Source organism: Nerophis ophidion, linkage group LG12, assembly GCF_033978795.1.
Source record: "Nerophis ophidion isolate RoL-2023_Sa linkage group LG12, RoL_Noph_v1.0, whole genome shotgun sequence".
Classification (NCBI taxonomy): domain Eukaryota; kingdom Metazoa; phylum Chordata; class Actinopteri; order Syngnathiformes; family Syngnathidae; genus Nerophis; species Nerophis ophidion.
This window is the reverse complement of record NC_084622.1, coordinates 48,007,245-48,018,051: the sequence shown is the minus strand read 5'-3', so window position 1 is coordinate 48,018,051 and position 10,807 is coordinate 48,007,245.

The following is a 10,807-nucleotide window of genomic DNA, read 5'->3' as shown; positions in this document are numbered from 1 at the left end:
CGGAAGTTGCAGACGATGACGTCACGTGTTGATGGCTGCTCATATATTCACATTGATTTTAATGGGAGCCTCCAACAAAAACAGCTATTCAGACCGAGAAAACGACAATTTCCCCATTAATTTGAGCGAGGATGAAAGATTCGTGTTTGAGGAAAAAAAAAAAAAAAAAAACGCGATTGCAATCGCATTGCATTGAGACGGATTCATATGTTTTTAGAGACATTTACTAGGATAATTCTGGGAAATCCCTTGTTTTTCTATTGTGTTGTTAGTGTTTTAGTGAGTTTAACAGTACCTAATAGTTGGAAGTGTGCGTCCACGGCCGGGTGTTGACGCGCAGTGTCTCGGGGAAGTCGACGGCAGCTGTGTGGGCGGCACATGCTCAGCTGATATCCGGTAAGAGGCGACTTTCTAACCACAATTTTGTCACCGAAACCTGCTGGTTGACATTTAGTCGGGATCCATACTAAAGTTTCACCTCCGGGAATTTTAAACAAGGAATCACCCTGTGTTTGTGTGGCTAAAGGCTAAAGCTTCCCAACTCCGTCTTTCTACTTTGACTTCTCCAACATTAATTGAACAAATTGCAAAGGATTCAGCAACACAGATGTCCAAAATACTGTGTAATTATGCGGTTAAAGCAGACGACTTTTAGCTGTGTGTGTGCGCAGCGCTCATATTCATAACAGCCCGTGACGTCACGCGTACACGTCATCATTACGCGACGTTTTCAAGAAAAAAGTCCCGGGAAATTTAAAATTGCAATTTAGTATACTAAAAAGGCCGTATTGGCATGTGTTGCAATGTTAATATTTCATCATTGATATATAAACTATCAGACTGCGTGGTCGCTAGTAGTGGGTTTCAGTAGGCCTTAAAGTGAATACGTTACGTTGTCTAGAGTTGTAGGGAGCTGTGAGCATGACCAAAGATCGTATATTGAGAGAAGAGGATCTACAACATGCTGCTCTACCCCTGTTACTAAATATGAACAATGTGTTATATATTATATGTTGAGAGTTTAGTGTTTTCTTATGCTATCACAAATGTATCAGACTTTCTTATTTTAGCTTAACTCATTCGACTTCTTCATTCAGTGCACTGGGCAGAGGTGTCGGAGATGTTCGCACGTCTGGATTAAAGGCTGCCGCGTGCGATGGATTTAAATCCTGTTTGGCGCAGTGTTGTGTAGCGCTGTGCTGCGCGGGGGGACTACGGCGCGTCATACGAGGCAGAATTAAACCCACCACCGGTCAAAGAAGCTGTAATGACGTGACAATGGCGTGGAGGAAAAGAGATGCGTGCGTCGGGGCATCACGGCCAATGTGGCCGTGGCGCATAAACATTTTTTCGAGGGGGAACGCCACCAAACAAAGGCTTTGAAGCACGTTAGATTCATTTTGGAGAAGGTTTGCTGCTGTGCAATTGTCATCACTGCCTCAGCTCACGCTCCTTGTCAGTCAGATGCAGTGTTGTGCAGTCAGGGGAGGCATCATGGAAAGAAAAAAATGTAAAAAGAAAAAAAAAATTATTATATTGTTATATGTATCCGGTGATTATACTATAAAGTTATTTTCCATTTAACTTCACCAGTTTTAAATAGTTTTTTATTAAAAATCGCTTAATTTTCACATTTGCCGTTCATCCATCCATCCATTTTCTACCGCTTATTCCCTAATGGGGTCGCGGGGGGTGCTGGCGCCTATCTCAGCTACAATCGGGCGGAAGGCGGGTTACACCCTGGACAAGTCGCCAACTCATCGCAGGGCTAACACAGATAGACAGACAACATTCACACACTAGGGACCATTTAGTGTTGCCAATCAACCCAGGTGCATGTCTTTGGAAGTGGGAGGAAGCCGGAGTACCCGGAGGGAACCCACGCATTCACGGGGAGAACATGCAAACTCCACACAGAAAGATCCCGAGCGTGGATTTGAACCCAGGACTGCAGGAACTTCGTATTGTGAGGCAGACGCACTAACCCCTCTCCCACCGTGAAGAAATACTGAGAATTACTTGCGGTGAGTCACAGCCAGTTGAGCCTCCCCATGGATTGCGCAATGACTCGGCTAACTGCTGGCTGCTGTGCAGTGAGACCGTATTGCTGTATGAATTATATTATACATTTCCATAGTTTAGTTAGCTGAGGTATATAATGTACAGTGTATTTTGTTGACAAATGTATATGTGTAACGTATTTCTTGTGCTGGGCAATCATAAAACGGCTGCGAAGACGCACTGTGTGAGGCTGGCCTCCTGGTGGTAGAGGGCGCTAGTGATCCCAGAGATCATTCTTGGGACTACCCGGCTAGGCCTGGGGACATCTGGAGCTTGTATGTTTTAAAGTTGTCGTTTGCCTGCATATCGTAAAAACAACCGTCCAACATTTTACAATTAATTGTAAACTTATAGGTGCCGACCATCAGGGCCGAGTTGCGACGAAAGAGTGTGTCGATGTTGAGATATCAAGCCGAGTTGGTGAGTGAATTTGTTTGCTAATAGTAGCTACTAGCCGTACCCATGTATTTTCTATGGCATCGGGTTTTAATCCAGTTTCCTCCAATGTTTCTGATCCGATTGATTTTATATTTATGTCGAGCCTTTATTTTGGGTACTTAAAATTGGTGACTGAGTATTGTGGCGTTTTAAGGCCATCTGCATTTTTTATGCTACAATAAAGACAGTGAATGAACACGGCCGCTGGAGTGCGGTTACACCTGTAATAGTGACAACACTGTGTACTGTCATGTTTTTTATTTTGTACATACATGTGATTATTTACTATTATTAATGTTAGCAGTATTATTGCTAATAATGATAATAATAAGTGTAATTTATGTATACTGTACTATACTTCCTAAAGTACCTGCTACATTAAGTTCAAGTAGCAATGATAGTCACACACACACTAGGTGTGGTGAAACTGTACTCTGCATTTGACCCACCCTTGTTCACGCCCTGGGAGGTGAGGGGAGCAGTGAGCAGCAGCGGCCGGGAATCATTTTTGTTGATTTAACCCCCAATTCCAGCCCTTGATGCTGAGTGCCAAGCAGGGAAGTATGCTGGTATGAGCTTTTAAATATAACCCGTTAACTGCTGCCAATCAAATAGTGAATAAGATACTCTATAGCAGGAGTCACCAACCTTTTTGAAACCAAGAGCTACTTCTTGGGTACTGATTAATGCGAAGGGCTACCAGTTTGATACATACTTAAATAAATGACCAGAAATAGCCAATTTGCTCGATTGATCTTTAACTCAATGTTATTATTAATAATTAATGATATTTTTCTTTGTGGAAACACTGATCATCTTAATGAATTCTCACAATAAATATATGTAGAAACAGATAAATATATATAAAAAAAAGGGTATTTCTGTAATTGAACGGTTTAAAAGAGGAGAAAACATGGAAAAAATGAAAATTAAGTTTTGAAACATAGTTTCTCTTCAATTTCGACTCTTTAAAATTCAAAATTCAACCGAAAAAAAGAAGAGAAAAACTAGCTAATTCGAATCTTTTTGAAAAAATTAAAAAAATAATTTGTGGAACATCATTAGTAATTTTTCCTGATTAAGATTAATTTTAGAATTTTGATGACATGTTTTAAATAGGTTATAATTCAATCTGCATTTTGTTAGAATATATAACAAATTGGACCAAGCTATATTTCTAACAAAGAAAAATCATTATTTCTTCTATATTTTCCAGAAATATAACCCGAATAATTTTTTTGAATTTGAATCATAATAATTTTGAAGAAATATTTCACAAATATTCTTCGTCCAAAAAAAACAGAAGATAAAATGAAGAATTAAATTAAAATGTATGTATTATTCTTTACAACAAAAAAAATACTTGAGCATTGATTTAAATTGTCAGGAAAGAAGAGGAAGCAATTTAAAAAGTAAAAAGGTATATGTGTTTAAAAATCCTAAAATCATTTTTAAGGTTGTATTTTTTTCTCTAAAATTGTCTTTCTGCCTCGTTTTTTTTTTCAATGTGCCAACAACACCCGCATTGCATTCAGCGAGAGAGCACTGAATTATCAAGTTACCCTCCAGTGCACTGCATTCTGTTTGCAAATCACTGCTGACCCGAGGAAAATTACACCTATCATAAAAAAGTCATAAGGCTGCTATCCTGTGATTGGCCAATGTGGCATTCTGGGTGTATGACTTTGTGAAATGTCAATTGCTCATCTCTTTAACTTGTCCATTGCAGTTGAACATATAGTAAATCAACACACAAAAAAAAAAATTGGCAGTGCATATTTTGTCTCACCCTATTTGAGCTCGACTTTTGTTTGCAATCTTTGAAGTATCAGACCAAACCTTTTTAAGTGAATATGGACATTAGCAGAAACTGGAATGTGCAGTCATGTTCCTCAGTTAAAGCATTCAAAACATTCTGAGATTAAAAAAAAACAAACTCAAACAATCATTCAGTCAGCCATTTAGCACGTTATGCACTTGCCCTCATCATTAAGAAGACACAACGAAATGCACGCGACACTACATCAAAGTTGAAGAAGATCGACTCGCCTATCGAAAATGATTTAGCCACCACATGGAATGGAATCCACCGCCACTGATGGGCACAAAAAGGCCAGACAGCCGCACGGCGAAGACAATGCTTTAGTGATCTCAGCACACAGGGGTTCAGTTCAGTTCAGTTTATTTCAAACATGCACACAATACGATGTATTGCATCACATATTTCCAGTTGTTTAATTACAACACGTCCGAAAAAGAGTAGGAAGAAGCTGAGCTTATTTACTCCTGCCCCTTTTCATATCATAGCAATAATATCCAATTTCTTTGTTCTCTTTAACAAAACAGTGAATAAATGATAAATACATAATATACCACTGTAACTAAACAAATATTAAATACAGAAATAATCTTTATCTTGAAAAAAAAAAGGTTCAAAATGTTCATCATAATTATTTTTCTGTGTACTTTCTGAAGACTTGTAGTTTGAACAGTCTCTTAAACTGAATTATATTGGTGCTTTGTTTGATTTCTTTGGTTAATCCAGGGGTGCTCACACTTTTTCTGCAGGCGAGCTACTTTTCAATTGACCAAGTCGAGGAGATCTACCTCATTCCTATTTATAATTTATATTTATTTATTTGTGAAAGAGACAATTTTGTTAACAAGTTGATGGTGCTTAATGATAACACAAGCATGTTTAACACATATAGATACATTTCTTTCATGAAGACCAGAATATAAATTGGTGTATTACCTGATTCTGATGACTTGCATTGATTGGAATCAGACAGTGGTGCTGATAGCGTCCGCATTTTCAAATGGAGGAGAAAAAATGTCCTCCTTTCTGTCCGATGCCACATGAAAGTGGTTGGATTTGGCTTCTCATTTGTCCAACTTGCATATTCGTTTTCAAACACTTTATGAGAGTAGCATATGTGTGTGTGGCCCTTTAATGTGTGGCAGCAGGTGAGTGCTGTCAGTGAGTGTGTGGGCGAGAGAGGAGAGGGAGCGGTCGTTGAGGGCGGGGCATAAATACATTGGCATCAAACTCCGTAGCTTGCTAGCTTGTGCACGCTAGCTTTCTGAGACTTTTATTTTGTTAGCACAGGCAGGAGGAAGCAGGTCTTTTATGGTGAAGACAGGAACTGTGCAGTCGGTCTTTAGAGTTTTGACAGCAGGTACGGCCCAAGAGTCTGTTGAAATAAAAAGTGTTTCTCTCCGTCCTGTCAGGGATTTTTTTCCTATTAATGAGCTCACAGCAGCCAGCGTCATCTCACAAGATCCTCGGGTGCAGAGAATGTCTTGGTGAAGATTGATGATTGCTCATATTAATGTCTATTTTTTTAATACCTGGCTTGCGATCGACTGACACACCCTCCGCGATCGACCGGTAGCTCGCGATCGACGTAATGCCCACCCCTGGGTTAATCCATTCCATAATTTAATGCCACATACTGTTATGCTAAAGGTTTTAAGTGTTGTACGAGCAGACACCTTTTAAATTAGATTTTCCTCTAAGGATATATTTATCCTCTTTTGTTGAGAAAAATTGTTGTACATTCTTGGGTAGCAAGATATAGTAATAATTTCAATATTTTCGATTTAATAAATAAAGGGTTTGTATGTTCTCTATATCCAACATTATGTATTATTCGAATTGATCTTTTTTATCACACCGTTTGTAAACAAACATTGCTAGTTTTTCCCCATATTTCTAGACAATAACTCAGATATGGTAATACCAGTGAGCAGTGGAGAATATGAAGTGATTTTTGGTCTAAAACAAGTTTTACTTTATTCATTATTAACGTGTTACTTGTTACTTTATGTTGTATATTTTTTGCCTGAGATTTCCAATTAATTTTATGATCTATTATTACACCCAAAACAATGTTTTCTTTTACCCTTTCAATGTCTACTCCATCTATTTCTGTTTGACTTTCTTTTCTACTGTTACCAAATAGCATTATTTTAGTTTTACTAAGATTTAAATATTTTTTTTGTATTTGTATTAGCTTCTGTGTGTTCTCTCCTAAACAAAATGCAGTTGCATCATCCACAAATAATACTAACTTTATGTCCTTTATAGCTTTACAAATGTCGATTATATAGAGATTGAACCATTTTGGTCCAAGTATTGATCCCTGAGGTACGCCACAAAATGTTTTCATCTCTGTAGAAGTGCGTTCGCATATCTTCATGTATTTCTTCCTGTTGGTTAAGTAGCTTCTAACCCAGTTCAAGACCAACCCTCTGATTCCATACCTTTCTAATTTGTTTATTAATATATTATGATTAATTTTGTCAAAACTTTTGTTAAATCCATAAACACTGCAGCATCACATGTTTTACTATCTATTGCATTGGTAATCTCTTTTCTTATTTTGATTAATGCCATTGATGTTTGGATGTTGGCTCTGTAACCGTATTGCTTGTCTGTGTTAAGTTTTTATTTATGAATTTGTTTAATCTCTTGTTAATCATTTTTTTAAATATTTTTTGAAAATTGTGGAAGTAGAGATATAGGTCTGCAGTTTGTAAAGTGGTGTTTGTCACCAATCTTATAAATCGGTATGACTTTTGCTATTTTCATTTTATCTGGGAATTTGCCTGTTTGAAATGAGAGGTTGCTAATATGTGTTAAAGGTTCTGAGATCTGTTCAGTAATCTTTTTTTATCGTTTTTATATCATTTTCGTTGCAATCAGTTGAGGTCTTGGATTTGCCTTATTTCACATATTGATTTGTGGAAGTCGCTTCCTGGCAGTTCCACTAAAGACACGGCACAAGAGCCAAGCGTCCAGGTTCAACAGGGTTTAAATGATAATGTTTTCTTTCAATAATAGATTTCTCTCTCAGAACGTGACTTTTCAGTCACGTCCGTATCCTCTCTACCCCTCTGCTCCCGTCCGCTTACTGTTAAAGACAACAGATGATTAGATTAACACGTACCACCTGTGAAATCTAATCACCTGCCAGCTGTGTCTCGCCGTCAGCACACGCCCCGCCCCTGCCCGAAGGTGCTTGTCCTCAGCACCCTGGACAGCGGCGGTGACTTTTGCTCCTACAAACATCGCTGACTACATCTCCCCCCACATAAAAGTTGCCTTAATCCAGTTTTCAAACGCATCAATGTTTGACTTTGGTGATCTATACATACATAATTCAATGGTGACATAATTCAATGGTGATACATTCTAAGATATTATCAATAGGAGTAGGAGAATGACTCAACTCATTGACCTCTGCCGTAGACAACTGTAGTGTTTTTCAACCACTGTGCCGTGATATTGTCTGCTGTGCCGTGGGATATTATGTAATTTCACCTACCGGATTATAAATAGCTCCGGAGTATTGAGTTGTGTTTGAGTTTATTTCGAACATGCAAACGTACAACATGATACATCACAATTTCCAGTTTTTCTTTTCAACATGTTCGAAAAGGAGTAGGAAGAAGCAGAGCTTATTTAATCCACAGTTGCTAAATTTTTTGTTCACTTCCTGTTCTCAAAGTCTTCACAATATACTCCATAAATAATCACAATGAAAATAAATAAATACATAAAATAATTGTTGAAGTAAGTTGTATTCCATACGATGAGATAAGTAAGATTATTTTGCCAATGAAAGAATGAATGGGTGAATAAATTCAGAATGTTTATCATGGTTCTTCTTTTTTGTACTTTGTAAACACTTCAAGTTTGAAGAGTTTCTTGAAGTGGATCATATTAGTACATTGTTTGATTGCTTTGCTTAATCCATTCCATATTTTAATTCCACATACTGATATACTGAAGGTCTTAAGTGTTGTACGTGCATACAAATGTTTGAAGTTACATTTTTCTCTAAGATTGTATTTGTCCTCTTTTGTTGAGAAGAATTGTTGTATATTCTTGGGAAGCAGGTCATAGTTTGCTTTGTGTATAATTTTAGCTGTTTGCAAATTCACTATTTTGTGGAATTTCAGAATCTTTGATTCAATAAATAAAGGGTTTGTATGTTCTCTATATCCAACATTATGTATTATTCTAACTGATCTTTTTTGTAACACTTAGTGAATGAAGTGTACTTTTGTAATTATTTCCCCATATTTCTGCACAATAACTCAGATATGGTAACACTAGTGAGCAGTAGAGAATATGAAGTTATTTTTGGCCTAGAACATATTTAGCTTTATTCATTAATGACATGTTTCTTGCAACTTTATGTTGTATATTTTTTACATTAGATTTCCAGTTCAATTTATCATCAATCATTCAATCAATCAATCAATCAATGTTTATTTATATAGCCCCAAATCACAAATGTCTCAAAGGACTGCACAAATCATTACGACTACAACATCCTCGGAAGAACCCACAAAAGGGCAAGGAAAACTCACACCCAGTGGGCAGGGAGAATTAAATGGGTTGTACTTGTATAGCGCTTTTCTACCTTCAAGGTACTCAAAGCGCTTTGACACTACTTCCACATTTACCCATTCACACACACATTCACACACTGATGGAGGGAGCTGCCATGCAAGGCGCCAACCAGCACCCATCAGGAGCAAGGGTGAAGTGTCTTGCTCAGGACACAACGGACATGACGAGGTTGGTACTAGGTGGGGATTGAACATCCAGTGGGACGCCAGTGACAATGCTGACTATGAGAAACCTTGGAGAGGACCTCAGATGTGGGCAACCCCCCCTCTCTAGGGGACCGAAAGCAATGGATGTCGAGCGGGTCTAACATGATACTGTGAAAGTTCAATCCATAGTGGCTCCAACACAGCCGTGAGAGCTCAGTTCAAAGCGGATCCAAGACAGCAGCGAGAGTCCCGTCCACAGGAGACCATCTCAAGCGGAGGCGGATCAGCAGCGTAGAGATGTCCCCAATCGATACAGGCGAGCGGTCCATCCTGGGTCCCGACGAGCGGTCCATCCTGGGTCTCGACTCTGGACAGCCAGTACTTCATCCATGGTCATCGGACCGGACCCCCTCCACAAGGGAGGGGGGAGACATAGGAGAAAGAAAAGAAGCGGCAGATCAACTGGTCTAAAAAGGAGGTCTATTTAAAGGCTAGAGTATACAGATGAGTTTTAAGGTGAGACTTAAATGCTTCTACTGAGGTAGCATCTCGAACTGTTACCGGGAGGGCATTCCAGAGTACTGGAGCCCGAACGGAAAACGTTCTATATCCCGCAGACTTTTTTTGGGCTCTAGGAATCAATAATAAGCCAGAGTCTTTTGAACGCAGATTCATCGATCATTATAACTAGAAATTTGGTTTCCTTGACTCTTTTAATTTCTATTCCGTCTATTTGTATTTGTGTTTGACTATCTCTTCTACTTTTACATAGTATACGTCGCACTGGCCGAAAATGCGTGATAAAGAAGGAAAAAAAAACATATACTAGTCGCACTGCTGTAAAAGTCACATTTTTGGGGGAAAAATATTTGATAAAATCCAACACCAAGAATAGAAATTTGAAAGAAAATTTAAAATAAAAAAAAGAATAGTGAACAACAGGCTGAATAAGTGTACGTTATATGAAAGCATAAATAACCAACGGAGAACGTGTCTGGTAACATATTATGGTAAGAGTCGTTCAAATAACTATAACATATAGAACATGCTATACGTTTACCAATTAATCTGTCACTCCTAATCGATAAATCCAATGAAATCTTCTTCCTCGATGTCGCTTCTAAACAACTCTGCCAACTTCAAAGGTATGCGCCGCTTCCTCTTGTCGTTTTCTGCTGCATATTTTACTACGTCCATCCAGCTTGTAATCTGCAGTACATGATTTCCTTTTCGGTCCAATTTTTGATCAGCCCTTCTCAGTTTTTATAAGTTACCGCCAACGTTGAAATGATCCATTTTAATAGCTACGGCAGTAGCACATAGCATTTAGCAGTTAACATCCCATGACCCACAATGCACTTCTGCCATGAACTTCCCCCGCCAAATTCTTATTGGTTGACATGTGTGTGACGGTTGCTGACGTATGTGTGAAGATTACTGATATTTTTTTAATTTTTTCTGCTGGTGGTGTGCCTCGATATTTTTTCTATGAAAAAAAATGTGCTTTGGCTCAGAAAAGGTTGAAAAACACTGGGCTATTGTATACTGTACCTATGAAGATTGCTTCTAAGACTGCGAGGGAAACTTAACTTCCCCTAAAATGTCAAAAAATAAGCGGTCAAATACGTAATTTTGTGTTTACATTTCTTTGAGTAAATATCGTTCAACTTTTGTTCAGAATCAGCTACTTTAGCGAGAGCTGACGTGTCTTTTTTCGTATACATTGTTGTAGCGTCCC